Source organism: Electrophorus electricus, chromosome 3, assembly GCF_041902795.1.
Source record: "Electrophorus electricus isolate QZ-2024a chromosome 3, ASM4190279v1, whole genome shotgun sequence".
Taxonomy (NCBI): Eukaryota; Metazoa; Chordata; class Actinopteri; order Gymnotiformes; family Gymnotidae; genus Electrophorus; species Electrophorus electricus.
This window is the reverse complement of record NC_137499.1, coordinates 35,000,666-35,016,519: the sequence shown is the minus strand read 5'-3', so window position 1 is coordinate 35,016,519 and position 15,854 is coordinate 35,000,666.

Here is a 15,854-nt window from a genome sequence, read left to right as displayed (position 1 = left end):
TCCTACTCGTCATCATTCTTACCTGGTGTAAGTCTTCAGTAGTGTTGCTAAGCTACAGCGGCATTTTGACGAGGTTGACTGTGATATTCACAGTGACTGATTCCAACAGTACGTAAAATTACTTTATGTTAAAACTGACTCCATATTGTGTTTATGCTTGTGTGTGTGTTTATGCATGATTTTGTGTGTGTGTGTGTGTGAGAGAGAGGTAGTCAGAAAGAGAAAATGGAGAGAAAGGAATTTATGACACTGCCATGAAGGAAAGTGTGTGTATGTGTGTGTGTGTGTTTCGGGGGGGGTGGGAGGGTGTTGGGGTGGAGCCTGGGGAAGCAGCATCCTGACAGCATGCTGTTGTCTTTTAGCTTGTAAACTGTCAGCCATTTTGTGCCTGGTGGCTTGACTGTTTAGATAGTTAGGTGCACATTTACATGTAAGGGGTCCAGGGAATTGTATGGGAAGCACTGGAGAGAAGGTGTGACACTGTCCACTTCACACATATAAAGCTGCTTGAACTGTGACCTGAGCATGTGGGAACTCAGCAGACACATCACTTTTTCAGTGAGCTTGGCCCAGGTCCTGCAGTGCAACCTCACTCCAAAAAAGCCAAGCAGATCCATCTCAGGTATGAAGGATTGTTCCCCCCAATTACTCCTCTTTAAAGGTGCGTGTCTGTATTGCCAAATGTCCAGCCCTTGAAACAAAATGTTAATGAAACCCAACTTTAGATGAGCACCAGGAGCAGCGTTAATGCTTCGGAGCAGCACTAGAAAAAAGCCACTAAGCAATGTTAGCAGCGCACAGCTAGGTGTAAAAGCACACAGCTCCTTGTAACAGTGCACAGCTACATGTAACAGCACACAGTTCCGTGTAACAGCGCACAGCTCTGTAACAGCACACAGCTCCATGTAACTTGTGCACAGCTATGTGTAACAGCACAATGCTTGGTGTAACAAAGCACAGCTATGTGTAACAGCACACAGCTCTGTGTAACAGCACACAGCTATTGATCATTACCTCAAAAACATTGAAGTAAGCTGGTTTACACAAGCCTCTTTAATCTACAGTGACTATAATTTTTTGTGCAGGTCATATTTGGTGGAAAAAAAACCTTGATATTTTACATCTAAGACTTCTACCCATGATTCCGAGCATAAAATATATCTCTATTGTTATATATCTAAGGTTATTGGCTGTAGTTCAAAGTCTTTGCTGAGGTTTTACATTGAAGACCATATGATTGAGCTGTTTATTCTGATATCTGTTGTTAAATTAGTACTACATACAGAGTATAGTTTTTTGTATTTAGTAAGATAGAGCGACAGTGAAAGAGTGTGTGCATGTGCATATGTACACATACACGTGTGTATTTGCGATTTACTGAGCATGTGTTTGTTCTGATTTTTTTATTGTCTCTGAATAGTTGATTCAGCATCAGCTGTGTGTGTGTGTGTGTGTGGGTGTGTGTGTGTGTGTGTGTGTGTGTGTGTGTGTGTGTTTGTGTGTGCACGCGTGCGTCTGTGCATGTGCAGCTGTGAGTCAGTGGTGAGTGTGATTTTGTTCTTGGTTACTCATGTGAATGGAGATGCTGTAAATCTGCAGGAAGAGATTTAGAGAGCCCTCGGCCCATTGCCGAGCATGGTCCAAGGGGAGCTCTTTCACTTACACACACACACACACACACACACACACACACACACACACACACACACACACACACACTCACTCACTCACCCCAGGTCATAAATTCTTCGCTGAATTTCTCTCAGAGGCAGCAAGCTCAGTTTTGGCTCCTGTTCTTTCCCTCTTTCTAACACTCTTTGACTTGGTCTTTCTCTGTCCACATATAGTTTTCATTTTTATTCTTGCATGTTAGAAAACCCATTAGAGATACCCAGTAAGGTTTAATAATTATAAAGTGTAACTGTATCCTAGGAAAATCATGCCTGCATGGCAGTATCTATAGCTAGTCTAATAGCTTATGATCTTATGCATTACATCAGATTCTTATGTTGATTAAAACAACAAACTGGCTCTCTCTCTCTCTCTCTCTCTCTCTCTCTCTCTCTCTCTCTCTCTCTCTCTCTCTCTCTCTCTCTCTCTCTCTCTCTGTGTGTGTGTGTCTGTGTGTGTTTGTGAGATAGAGTGTGGTCAGAGGAGAGTATAAGGACAATGGTTTTCAGGTTATTATAAATACCCAAATGCCTTCATATCACCTGCATTCAGCTCTTAGAATCCACCCTAGTGTGAGCATACACTTGTATAGTTATCTGTAGATAGTATGCACACTTATTGATTAGGTACAGAGAGAGAAGAGCTAGTCAGTCTGTGCTTCAGTTTGACTACAGGGACATTTCATTTGAAGTGTAAGTGTATACTGATTTGGTTTGCTGTTTCCATTAGAGTGGACTAATGTCTCTTTTTGACATGCCACAATGGCTCACTGGTTAATCCAGGGAAGCCCTTTTACAATAAACTCAATTTTCCAATAAAGATCTGTTACATACAGAACACAAGTTTTTTAATGCACCATTCTGACTCTTTTCTGTGTTGGCCTAATTATTTTATGAAAGATTTTGTTCCCTACAAAACTCCGTGCTATTACGATCATCTCAAGGCTGACCTGTGTAGTTTACAATTTACAGTTGGATGTATTAGTTACCTTTCATGGAAAAATGGTTAAATTCATGGTGCTCCTACTGTGAATAATACGGGTTATAAAGAGAAATTCATAGGAATTAAAGAAAAAAGTTTTTTTTTTTTAATTATTGTTATTTTACTATTATTATTTTTTGGTGGTGATAATAGAGTATCATGTTTACATGCATGCATGACTGATCATAAATGCAAAAGATTAAATACTATTTGTTTAATAAAAACTATAAGGTAATGGTAGAAAGAATTTCAATTAATAAAACTGTGCTATTTATGAATTTACTTGGATAAACTCTTTCTTCCCCTGTGTGTGAATTGACTGAATTCCTACACAATATTGAGAGAATTATTCTGAACAACAAAAAAGGTGAAATCAAAGCAATGCCAACAGTCTGGCCTACTCCTACTCCAGGTCTACTGCCTCCACTCAGACTCCAGGTCTACTGCCTCCACTCAGACTCCAGGTCTACTGCCTCCACTCAGACTCCAGGTCTACTACCTCCACTCCTACTCCAGGTCTACTACCTCCACTCCGACTCCAGGTCTACTGCCTCCACTCAGACTCCAGGTCTACTGCCTCTACTCCTACTCTAGGTCTACTGCCTCCACTCCTACTCCAGGTCTACTGCCTCCAATCATACTCCAGGTCTGCTGCCTCCACTCAGACTCCAGGGCTAAGCTCAGCTCTCTCTTTGCCTTCTGTTTTAGCTTGGCACAGGATTTCAGACCACAGGTCACTTCCTCTTAGGATACATACACTTCAGAGAGAGAGAGAGAGAGAGAGAGAGAGAGAGAGAATTGGTAAGACAGGCCTACAGTATAGTAAATACCTGAAAATCAAGGTATACAGGACAACAGCAGAAACAGAGGTAAATAGTACAAGAGGCTGAAATTGTGTGTGTGTGTGTGTGTATATATATATATATATATATATATATATATATATATATATATATATATATATATATATACACACACACACACACACACACACACACACACAAAAAGGTCTATTTACTGAAAAGCACAATAGTTAAATAGTTAAGTTTGTTTCCTATTCTGAATAAAACTTTAATCTTTAAACCTTAATATGTAACTTTACTTCTTTTGATGGCTTTGTAAGTGAGCAATGCTAAGCTAACTCAGCAGAACTTGAAACTCCCTACACTATGAAATCTTCAGTTTTTCCTTGTCACCCCCCTACCCCAGCACACACCCACAAACGCACACCCCTGTGTGCACACGTACACACACTCCCCTCAAGTGGTGAATGTAAATGAGGTGGAACAGCTGAATTTGTAACGCCGGCGACAGTAATGCTAATGGCGGGTAATAATGGCCGCAGTGGACGCGTCAGCATTAGCGAGAGCGCTAGCTGAAATATGGCTCGTGACGAGGATCTAAATCTGCTTAGCATTGATTTTGCAGTTTTGATGAAAATGCACGGTGGACCTGGAGGGCTCCCTTAAATCAATTGAGCTCCTCAGAGAGAGAGAGGCCCTGTGGTGCTCTGACAGAGCAGCCGAACAGTGAGTGGCCAGACGGGCCGAGGCATGCTGTGACGCCAGTAGCATTAGAGTTTCAGGACAATGTCATGTATGTATTGAATGGCACATGTACACCTGGTCTAAGTGTTCCTGAAAGTGGCTAAGTTTGGTTTGGAGGCAGTAGAGACTGAATTTGTGTGTGTGTGTGTGTGTGTGTGTGTGAAATAACTGAATTCCTGCATGATTTTGAATTAATTATTTTGAACAAAAGAAGCCCCACCACTGGTTTAAATCAAGACAAAGCTTAAGGTATTACAGAAAAATAAATTCCATGTGTATTCACTGTGGCATCTTTTACGGACTTCATTGTGGGTGGGCATTTGCCTGTCTACACGCATGCATGCTCAGTAGAGACTGTGTGCTCATGACCTTGCCATGACCCCGCTGCGCAGGTGACCTCTGTGTGACCTTCATGAGAAGGAGTAGGGGAGGACAGATGAGCTTCCAGTGAATAGGGGCAGTGAGAGCACACAGCGCCACCCAGACGCCATTGTACTCATACCTCTCTCTCACCCACTCCATCACACGTGCACGCACACACACGCGCACACACACATGCACGCACGCACACGCACCTACACGCACGCGCTCACGCACACACTCACGCACGCGCGCGCACACGCACACACACACTCACAGTATATGCCTATACATATCAATGTCATAACTTGCACATACATTTTTACAGTGCTAATAAAATACACATTTACAGTGTGTATTATTATAAACAGCCATGCTGCACAGTGAGTAAATATCAAAGTATCAAATAGTAGTTTGAAGTCCCACTGGAGAATATATATATATATATATATATATATATATATATATAGAGTCTTGAGCTTTGGAGACTGTCTCCTGTCTGTTGTGCAAGCCCAGAAGGATCTTATCTTCATTCTGCAAGTTTTGTTAAATTATCTCATTCTTCCAGCCCTTCGTAATTCTGTTTTAATCTACTTCCATCTTGAATGCACATGGGTATTAATAGGCCTCCATAGATATTCTGCAATCTCGTAAGAGTACCAAACTAAAAGAGCCTCTTTAAAAGGATAAGGTATATTGCGTATAATACCATACCAATTTGAGGCTAAGGAAGTAATTCTCAGGGTGTGATTTGCTCAGCCTCCAGCAAGGCCACTGATTGACTTGAGTCTCAATTAGGGCCGATGTGTTGAGTCCCCTGGGTGCTCTTATGTAAATCACAGCCTCAGACGCTGACAGTGCCATGTGCATGCTCGCAGATCACATGACATGAGCGCTTTAATTAGGTCTAGGTGGGTATACAGAGAACTCACTGACAGCTGTGTGTGTGTGTGTGTGTGTGTGTGTGTGTGTGTGTGTGTGTGTGTGTGTGTGTGTGTGTGAGACTGCATGTGTGTGTGGATCGGTGGGATGGTGGGTGGGTTGGCAGAGCTCATTGTATGTCAACAAACATATTAATAAGTCTTCTTTGTGTCTTGGTATGTATGCATTTAATAAACCTGAAAACAAAAACTCAATGTGTGTGTGTTTGTGTGTATGTGTGTTGGGGGGGTGTCTGCATGAGACAAAGAGACAGACAAAGAGGGGGAGAAAGGGAGATAGAGAGAAGGATATATATATATATAGAGAGAGAGAGAAGGATATATATATAGAGAGAGAGAGAGCGAAAGAGAGAAAGACAGAAGGATATATATATATATATAGAGAGAGAGAGAGAGAGAGAGAGAGAGAGAGAGAGAGGATATATATATATATATATAGAGAGAGAGAGAGAGAGAGAAGGAGATATATATATATATATATAGAGAGAGAGAGAGAGAGAGAGAGAGAGAAGGATATATATATAGAGAGAGAGCGAAAGAGAGAAAGACAGAAGGATATATATATATAGAGAGAGAAGGAGATATAGATATATATATATATAGAGAGAGAGAGAGAAGGATATATATATATATATATAGAGAGAGAGAGAGAGAGAGAGAGAGAGAGAGAGAGAGAAGGATATATATATAGAGAGAGAGAGAAGGAGATATATATATATATAGAGAGAGAGAGAGAGAGAGAAGGATATATATATAGAGAGAGAGAGAGAGAGAGAGAGAAGGATATATATATATATATATATATATATATATATATATATATATATATATATATATATATATATATATATATATATATATATATATATATATATATATAGGGTGAGAGAGGGTGAGAGACACAGGGGAGAGAGTGCTTTTTTTCCCCACAAAATGGCTGACGTGTTTCCTGCACTCCATGTGCTCACTTTGCATGCTCATAATTCAAAATAAGCCTTAGAACCGCTCTCTGCCGCTCTCCCTCATCTAACACCCAAACAGTCAAGTCACTGCATAGGTATTTGTTTTTAAAAATAATCAAAGTTTTGCTGGTCATTCTAATTAAGGTGAAAGTTTATTTTCCCTTTCCCATGATCTATAAAATTGTAATACTAAATATAATACTCCAGAAAACCAGAAGAGTTGAGAGATTAATTTAAGAGACAAGTGAAGGTATTTAAGAACGGTCTCAAGCAGCAGTGAGGCATATATACACAAGGTTTCTAGAGAAACACTATGTTTTGGACAGAGGTCCTTTATCAGCTGTGCAAGAAATATATATTAAATTCCGCAGGGATGCAGGGAAATAATCTTTGTTTCTTTTGATTGATATCATAATCAAAGTAATTAAAATGTTATTAGCAGGAAATGTACTTGTGGCTGACTACACACATAATGGTGATTCATCAGACCTACTGCAGAACACACACCAGGATCTTCTAATGACGGTTAGCAACCACTTATATTAAATGTCGGTTATTTGTTAGGATGCTCATTTTCTTGGTGCTGCTGTTTAACTAGGGATGCTTGGTTTTGATGCACTGGGCATACTTTAAAATGGTATGTATTAATTGAGATGTCAGCCCATATCATACTACAGGGTGAGTCCATTTCTGCTTAACATACAATATGTTGTGCATTAACATGCATACACACTTGTGTACACTCTCTCTCTCTCTCACACACATACACACACACACACACACACACACACACACACACACACACACACGCAAACACAAACACAAACACAAACACAAACACAAACACACACACAACAAGCTAACAAGCAGATACCCAGGTTAATTCTAATGCTTTTTAATGCCCTTTCAGAGACCAAAGAGCCTTTATGCCTGTCAATTAAATAAGCCAATAAGTGCCTATTAAATAATATATGGCTGTTATTTAGTGCTACAATTAAAGAAATGCACCACAGTTTAAATTCAGACAGGCAGAGCAGCAGACAGCTCCAGCCCGTTTCCATTTAGATGGTAAAGATAGCTCTCTGGGTCCTAGAGCTGCCCTTACAGCTGAGCGCCAGTGGTGACCACACATATGCCCGTTTAAAACCCTGTAAAGCAGCGGCTCTTTTTAATGGGCCATGCTGGCCTATAGAATGGACAGAGGGAGATGATCAATCTTCACTCCTCTTTTTTTATAGGAACCAATAAAGGTGTCTGTCATAAATTGTTTGGAGATCCCGCACTCTTGAAAAGCTTTGCAATAATGAAGCTGCAATGGACAAGCTAAATAAATCTGCCCCTCCGCCTTCCCCCACAGCCAGCCTCTGATATAAACCCATGCAAACACGCGTATATACACAAATTCAAGTGAGCACAATGATGTGGCAGCTTGGAGATGTGAGAAAGCATGTTTATGCACTAATTATGTTTACTTGTATTATACACCGAGAAAATTGACAAAAGACATCTCAATATGTTACAGTTTGTCAGTCCTATGGGACATACGTCTATAATAACTCACCTCTATGCCTGTGTTTGCTGTGTTTCAATCTGGATTTGGGAGACATGTGTCTTTTTGGACTGAGAGGGCAGTGTCTTGCATAACATAATCCCTGTAGTAACATGACAGTGTTTAAAACATACTACTGGCCTCCTCCATCTTAAAACTGGTTTAAACTTCTCTCCTCGGCATAGTGTCCTCCATAACACAACACATACACATGCACACACCCCACTTTCCTTCAACACGCTAAGCTGCAGGTGGGGACATGTTTTAGACTGAACTTGAGGTGATTAAAGTGGCCATGCTATTTCTCCAGTGCCCTTCTCTCTCCTCGGGATGTTTAGAGATAATGTGAACTAGGGTCACAGGTCACACACCAGTGAATGTGCCCATGTCTGCCTATATTCAAGGTCCAGGGCAGTGTTAATGTGGACTGAACATGGAGTATTGTGAGATGTCAACAACACCAGCACAAGGTTGTACATATCCATGCATGCGCGACACATTTTCTCATCCCATTTCATAGGCCCCCGTTTTTCTCATGTCGCACACATGCGTACACACATACACACACACACACACACTATTAGCTACTTAGGACAACACCATCAGTGTGTGAGGGCTATCCCATGACACTGTAATCGATGCCGAGACTTGGCTTGCAAACAACACAAATCAGGCCAAATGAAGTTGAAGAGGCTGTCGAGCTGCTAATGTGCGCGCAGTGTGACATGGGCGTGCCGCCTCAGTCTGCCAGGGAAATAATGGTGCTGGGGGGCCTGCTGAATGTCACTCAGGCCTGATGAATGCCGGGAGCAGTCACATGGCCTGTGAAAAGAGCACTCTACGCTTGGGCTGGACGCCATGGTGACGAGTTCTCGCTGCAGACTGCTTAAGTGCTGCAAGGTGACCAGTGATCACACACTTTCCTTATTGTCAAGTCTGATGGTCCACAGACCAGCATTCAGCATGGTTCAGATGGTCCAGAGAGCAGCATTCAGTTTGGTTTGTGTTTTATGAGCTATGGTTCATTACTGAAAAGGCCAAATGATATGAATGTGGCCTCATTTCCCCAACTATTCTGTGAAGTAATTATCATAATTAAATGACACAACATGCTAACAGTATGAGCATCAATTCAAACTCCCTACAGTTCTCACCGTACCATCTACCAACAACCTTCCAGCTTAATCAGCTTTGCCAAATGGTGTCTGCTGCTCCTTACATGGAGATTTCTGAAAGGATACTTGATAAACAAAAAAAGACACCTTCGTCTTTATCTTCTGTGTACTAAATAATTGTGCTCAGACTAAAGTTTAACCTACTTGTATAAACCATTTCAGAGTTACCAAAATGGTGCCAAAAATGGACACTGTGGTCATTCATTTCAAACATCGAAGTGGTGGAATCCCTTACTGCATGCCTACCAGCCTTCCAGCCCCAAATCAAACTTTATCCCGGAACGAATCACACTGGCACTAGTCATGCGCACCAGAAAATTCCTTCTATTCCAAAACATAAACTGGGCCTGGAAAACTGGACCGTAACTCTTGAAAGAGACAGAGGAAAGGGAAGCAATCTCTCTTTCTCTGCCTCTCACTCTTATCTGCAGGGGTTCTCCATTGCTTGTGTCTCCTGAGTGTTCTGTGAGTGCTGGGCTGATAAACCCTTCTAAATGACTAGACATAGACATCAATAAGATACTGGAACAAATCCCATACAGCTATGAGGACACACAGCAGCCCAGCTACTGGCCCCTGGAATGACACTGCTATAGCAATCACTTTACATATGCATACACTGTACATTTACCATGACACCATGAACTTTACATTAGTTCCTAGCTACTTTCATGCAGCCAGTATCTGCTTTGGAATAGTTTAGCTATTATGCCATACAGAGGTTTTCTTTCAGCAATTTTCGATTTCATTTGCTGATCATCATTTTATGCATGCACATACATAAGTGCATATATGCATGCACACAGATACTCTCACCCAAACACACATTCGTGTGAATTGGATATCAGTTGAGTTGGCTGCATAGGGAGGGCTGGATGATCTAATTATCTGCATGGGGGAGAGAGACAAGAGTTAGTTTACACATAAATGAATATTCACATGCAGAGGAGGAGCCATCAAAAAAGGGTGGGGAGAAGATGGGGTAGAGAGAGCATGATGGTGGGGGTTGGGAGTGAGAGAGAATTCAGATCAAAATTGAGCCTACAGTGCTATCCTGTGGAGGACTTCTAGATTGCAACCTGGGTACCTTCCAGTGCGTGGAAACAATCTGGAATGGTATTCTATCCAGATTGTTGTTCTAATTCTGGAGCTATATCTCTTTAGCCAGCTATTTGTCACAGTAAAATCACAGTCCATAAGGTTATTTTGTTTGGTCGATTGTTTGGTTGACCAGTGTCTCCTGCTATTACTTCTAAAACATCACCTATGTGACAACTATTTAGACACCTGCTGTTGATTTTACCTTCACCCTGACAACATATATAAATCCAAATTTATATATAATTTCACATATAAATTCAGCTAATAAGTTCTGCTGGTATAATTTCTGTTAGTAGCAGTGTTATGACTTAAATTGAGTGGGCAGTGAATTTGCACTCTCAAGAGTGTTTACACCTGCAATGATTCATTTCTAACACCAACATGTGGAGGTGATGGTGCTTCATTAATTGAATGCAATCAGAATGCTTCAGAAGCCTGTATTATTCTCATATGCCCTCTGTCTGGGTGATCATGGGCAACTGGTTTTGTGAAGTCTCCTATATGAATGCTGCCTTTTTTCATTTTAAGCCTGGAAGGCTTAATGTGCAATCGGTCACTGACAATACCCTTACATCGCAATTATGCATTATTATGAGGAAAGATGAGTAAGGTTTTGGGACAAAACTCCACTTGAATTAATGTCTCTATTAATCATGGTTATGTCTATAGGAGGAAAATTGGTTTCTCAGCCTTCTCTATCTATCTGTTATTTATGTATTTCTTGAATGGAGACTTAATTACAGACTTGGCTCTCCAGGTGACGGCTGAAGCCTCAGACAATGTGTTCCGCTATGCAGGCCTCAGAGTCACCTCGAAGAAGGACGGAGGGAGTAGTTTTGTTTGTTCCATTACCAGGATAAAATCTGAGGTGAAAGAGTATATAGAAAGGCAAGAAGGTGGTGCTTTTTGATGCGTCACATGTCAAGACAAGAGAGAATGTGAATGTTGAGCACCGTGTAGGAGTGACATCCTGCTTCAGGTGGGGGAGGTGGTGGGCCTGAAGGCTCAGTGTTTGTATCTCTTCATCTCCAGCTCGCCCTGTAGGGCCTGGGCGAGTGCTGTCTGTGCCAGGCTCCGAGGACACTGACTAACGGGCCAACAAGGAGCTCGGTGACTCATTGTCGTGACAGTAACATCTGATGCTAAAAGGCGTGGGCTTCATTTGCACAACTCCCAAATCACAGTGCAGTGCTGGAGCGGAATACTGAAAACCCATACCAGACGACACCAAGTAAACAATGTGCTTATCACAGAGCCAGAGTCATGGAGACCATCTCCATGGAAACATCCACCAAGATTCTGGTCGAAGGCTGAATATGAAGGGCAGGCTGCAGCATCATGTGTGTACAGCAGGTGGCGCAATGATGTGTCTATTATGGATGTGGTTTAGCATCTAGGATTTGACAGTGACACAAGATTATGGAAGCATTAAAAAGGTGGAAGTAAACAGACATAGAACACAGACATTAATTGTGATAACAGTATCAGTAATCCCACTGAGACTAACCAAAACATTTCAGAAACTTACAATCATCAAACTAAATTATTATACCCTGCCCTTGAAAGTCTACTCTTTGACTGAGGGATGTTTTCTAAAGGTCTTGAACTGAATGAAAGAAGTGACATTTGGGACAGTGCCAAAGTTTTAACTCTGCTCGTTAGTGCAAATGCTCTCAGCGAAGATCCATTTGGAATTTAAACTCAATAGAGCACCTACTTTCTACCAGTGGAAAAAGGAGATCAATGCACCGTCTCTGCAATGTCATTAAAGATGTCCTCAGACAGAGAGATGGATGTGCCGCTACGCATCCTCTTTGAGAGGCTTAACGTAAGGAGGACTTCTTCACTCTTTATCCACTTCAGAGGGTTCGGGGCTTAACGGAAAGCCTTGCTCTGCCACCCGCACACGAGAGACTTGGGCTAATATTTACACTAGGGCAGGTGCTAATATTTACCCTCGTTAATTCCCCAGGCCCTCTGCACAGAGTAGGCCACGCCAGCTTTGAGGCGAGCTGCCCCGTGCCCTCGCACCTCGGTGCCCTTTAAAGTGCGGCCTGGCGTGTTTGGACAGCACTAATCCCGCCATGCATCAGGCTGACATGGGGGCTCGCTCCAGTCAGGACGCAGGGAGTGGCCTCTTCCGTCTGGACAGGGAGAGTGCTGATGGGTGCCCCGCTGAGGCAGAAAGCAACATGGAAACACTGCTTTCAACAGTTGGTCAATGGTGTTTTGGTCACTGGGTTTGATACTCTTTATGCAGTTATCTGCACTTTTAATGATTAGATAACTGAGAATTTAGAATTTTTCTCAGATCTCTGTAATTTATGTAGTTGCCATGCCATTTCTTAATCTTTTTAGCACAGGAGAGTAAACTGTGAAATAGTGGGATTAATGAGATTAATGGGATTTATTATGCTGAGATTATGCTGTTGCTAAAAGGAGCACAAGTACAAAATGATAACACAAGTACAAAATGCACAATCACAAAGTGATAACCCCAGTCGCCATAGTGATGAAAGCGTCACCAAAGGAAGGATGAGGACCCAGGTCAAGGGTTACTGTCAGGAAATGTCAGCTTCCTCCACCCACAACGCCAAAAGAACACTCACTCACTCACTCACACACACACACACACACACACACACACACACACACATACACACAAAATCCACTCAGAACACCGCCGGAAGGCGTTCATATTTATAACTCTCATTTCGACAGTGTGTTCCCCCCCGAAGCAGGGGCAGGCCGTCTCTGCACCAGCCTGATGAGTGCCATAAAACTCAGCTGCCATAAAAATTGATTTGAAGCGAAAGAGAGAAAATGGAGACATACTCGAAAATAATTATACACATGAACGCTTAACCGCCGCAGCAGCAGCAGCCTGTGAGTTATGGCACATATTTACCCAGAACACAATGCAAAAATCTGACCCCCCGCACCAAAGCAGAAAACATTTTAAACAGCGTCTTTATTGTGTTTGTCTGACTTTGTGTTTTCAATTCAGCCTGCCTTCCCTGTTTTGAGTCATATTTGTGTATCTTGCACTGTGTTTATCTTGTCAGTCTGTGCTGCAGTGGTGATTACTATATCCACAGGGGCCACGGTGAAATTGCACACACTCGATAAACTCGATACACTTTACTAATGAACGCAGCAGTATTTCAACTGAGAGACATCATTAGTTTTAGCTCGCCTCTGAGCCAGGGGATGAGGAGGCGGAAGATCGGATCGTCTGGGTGATACAGCCCGTTGTGGTAGACATACTTTTACCCGAAGAATTTTTATGTAGTTTAGAACCTTGGTAGTCGCTCTGTGGACACGGGGACAAGGAAGGAAGGAAAAGAGCAAACTTGGTTGATGACACTGTCAGGATTCAAGTTTTTTAAAAGGTCATTAATCCTCACTCTGATTAGAAATTTTCTCTCATTTGGCTCTTTTCATATTCTCTCTCTTCCTCCTCACATCATATCATTCTCCTTCTGCTTTCTGTCTTCCCCTCTTCACCTCCCTTCCTCTCTCCTGAACCTTTATATCATCGATAATCTGCCACATTAATCAGCAGTCTGTGCCCTCTGCTCGACCCTATGCAGAGTTCAAGTAAACCTGGGCATGTCCTTGATTTGACTCCCACCTCCAGCCCCTTCACGCCCCACCCCTCCACATTCATCAGTCCCTATAATACTCACCCATCCATTCTCTGTTCCCCCCAATTCACTCCACTGCATGTTTTTTGGCTGTACTGATTCTGAGGGATCATGAATGCTCCACCCACCTACAAAGAGGCGGATTCTATTTTGGAAGCCCCTGATTGGCTTGTCCTTCTACAACACTCCCCCAATCCAGAAAGATCATGTACCATTCCTCCTCCCTTGGACACTTGTCTTCATTGTCAGTTCTTCCAGCAAGGACTTCAAAGACATTCTCCTTTTAGAATGTCAGAAGTTCTTGTGATTAATCTTGTCTTCTCCTTTTCGGTACTGTGTTTTTACCTAGCGCGTCCCTTACCATTGCCCAGATACTTTGGGGTAATAAAAAGATCAAGTAGTAAGGATTTTCGTAAATGGTGTCATGTTGCAAATAGCATAAAACCAAGATGGGAGAAAATGTAAAAATGTCTTTAAATATATTTTGCCCCTTCCTCTATGATAAATCCAAAATTCATTGTGTGCTGTATAAATCTCTTGTATGGGCAGCCTATATGTGACAGCCGCATGATAAAAGAACACACCAGTATCAAAACAGCTCCCCCTTATTCCCCAATCTGTGTTCTACCACTATCCCGCCTCCACTGTCTACCTCTCACCCTCCTACCCTCCCTCCGTGGAGCCATCCAGATGGATGTCTTTAAAAGTGGGAAGGTGGGACCGTGGCTGGGGGGGTGGGGTGGGGGAGGTGTCACAGGCGCAGTCAGAGACATAATTGGCTCTCTGCCATATTAACGAATGATTGGCAGTGTGTCATGTGTCATCACCCTGCCGCCACCACCACCCGATCTAAGGAGACAGGACTACAAGGTACGGCAGAGGCCGAGGCTGAATCATGTGCTAATGGACCTCTGCTCATCCTTCCCACCTATCACTGGCCTCACAGAGAGCTAGAGAATGCATCTGTGGTGAAAGATGAACGCGAGAGAATGGAGGACCCAAAGAAAGTCTGACAACGAGGGCTGAGGGTTTTCGTTCTTTCCTCACCCAGAATCCCCTATGCTTTTCACTGTTGGTGGGCAGATTTCTATGTCCTGATAGGAGCAGGGTTAAATGGCTGGAATGAGGAAAGACAGACCAAGCAAAACATTTCACTTGCTTTTGTCACCTTTTAGGGCATTGGTCTGTCTGCCTCTTATCAAAACCTTTGTTGAAAGAGTACGTGACTTTAACTTTTTTAAAGTTTGATGTATTTCTCTTTTCACTGCATGAAGGTATCCCCTTGATTCAGGGGGAAAAAGCTTTTGACAACCCTGAACTACAGATGATGTCCCATATTCATATACACAACAAAAAGTAATTACCTCAGACTTTAATTACCATTTAATTGTTATAAACTGCTAAAGTTATGTGCACAGTATGATAATGCACAGTATGATTAAAATTTCACTAGTAGAAATGAGTGGGGGATAAGATGTATTGAAATGCAGTACATATTCCTCTCAGCACTAAACCAACAGCAGCACTGTGCAGACAATGTGCTTGTCTTTCTTGCTCCTGTTCTAACATAAGTCAAATGTACAGTCTTCTTACTGGTGATATAGATCTGGTGGTGTGGGACTGGTGGTGTGGGTCTGGTGGTGTGGGACTGGTGGTATGGGTCTGGTGGTGTGGGACTGGTGGTGTGGGTCTGGTGGTGTGGGTCTGGTGGTGTGGGACTGGTGGTGTGGGTCTGGTGGTGTGGGTCTGGTGGTGTGGGACTGGTGGTGTGGGTCTGGTGGTGTGGGACTGGTGGTATGGGTCTGGTGGTATGGGTCTGGTGGTGTGGGACTGGTGGTATGGGTCTGGTGGTGTGGGACTGGTGGTGTTGGACTGGTGGTATGGGTCTGGTGGTGTGGGACTGGTGGTATGGGTCTGGTG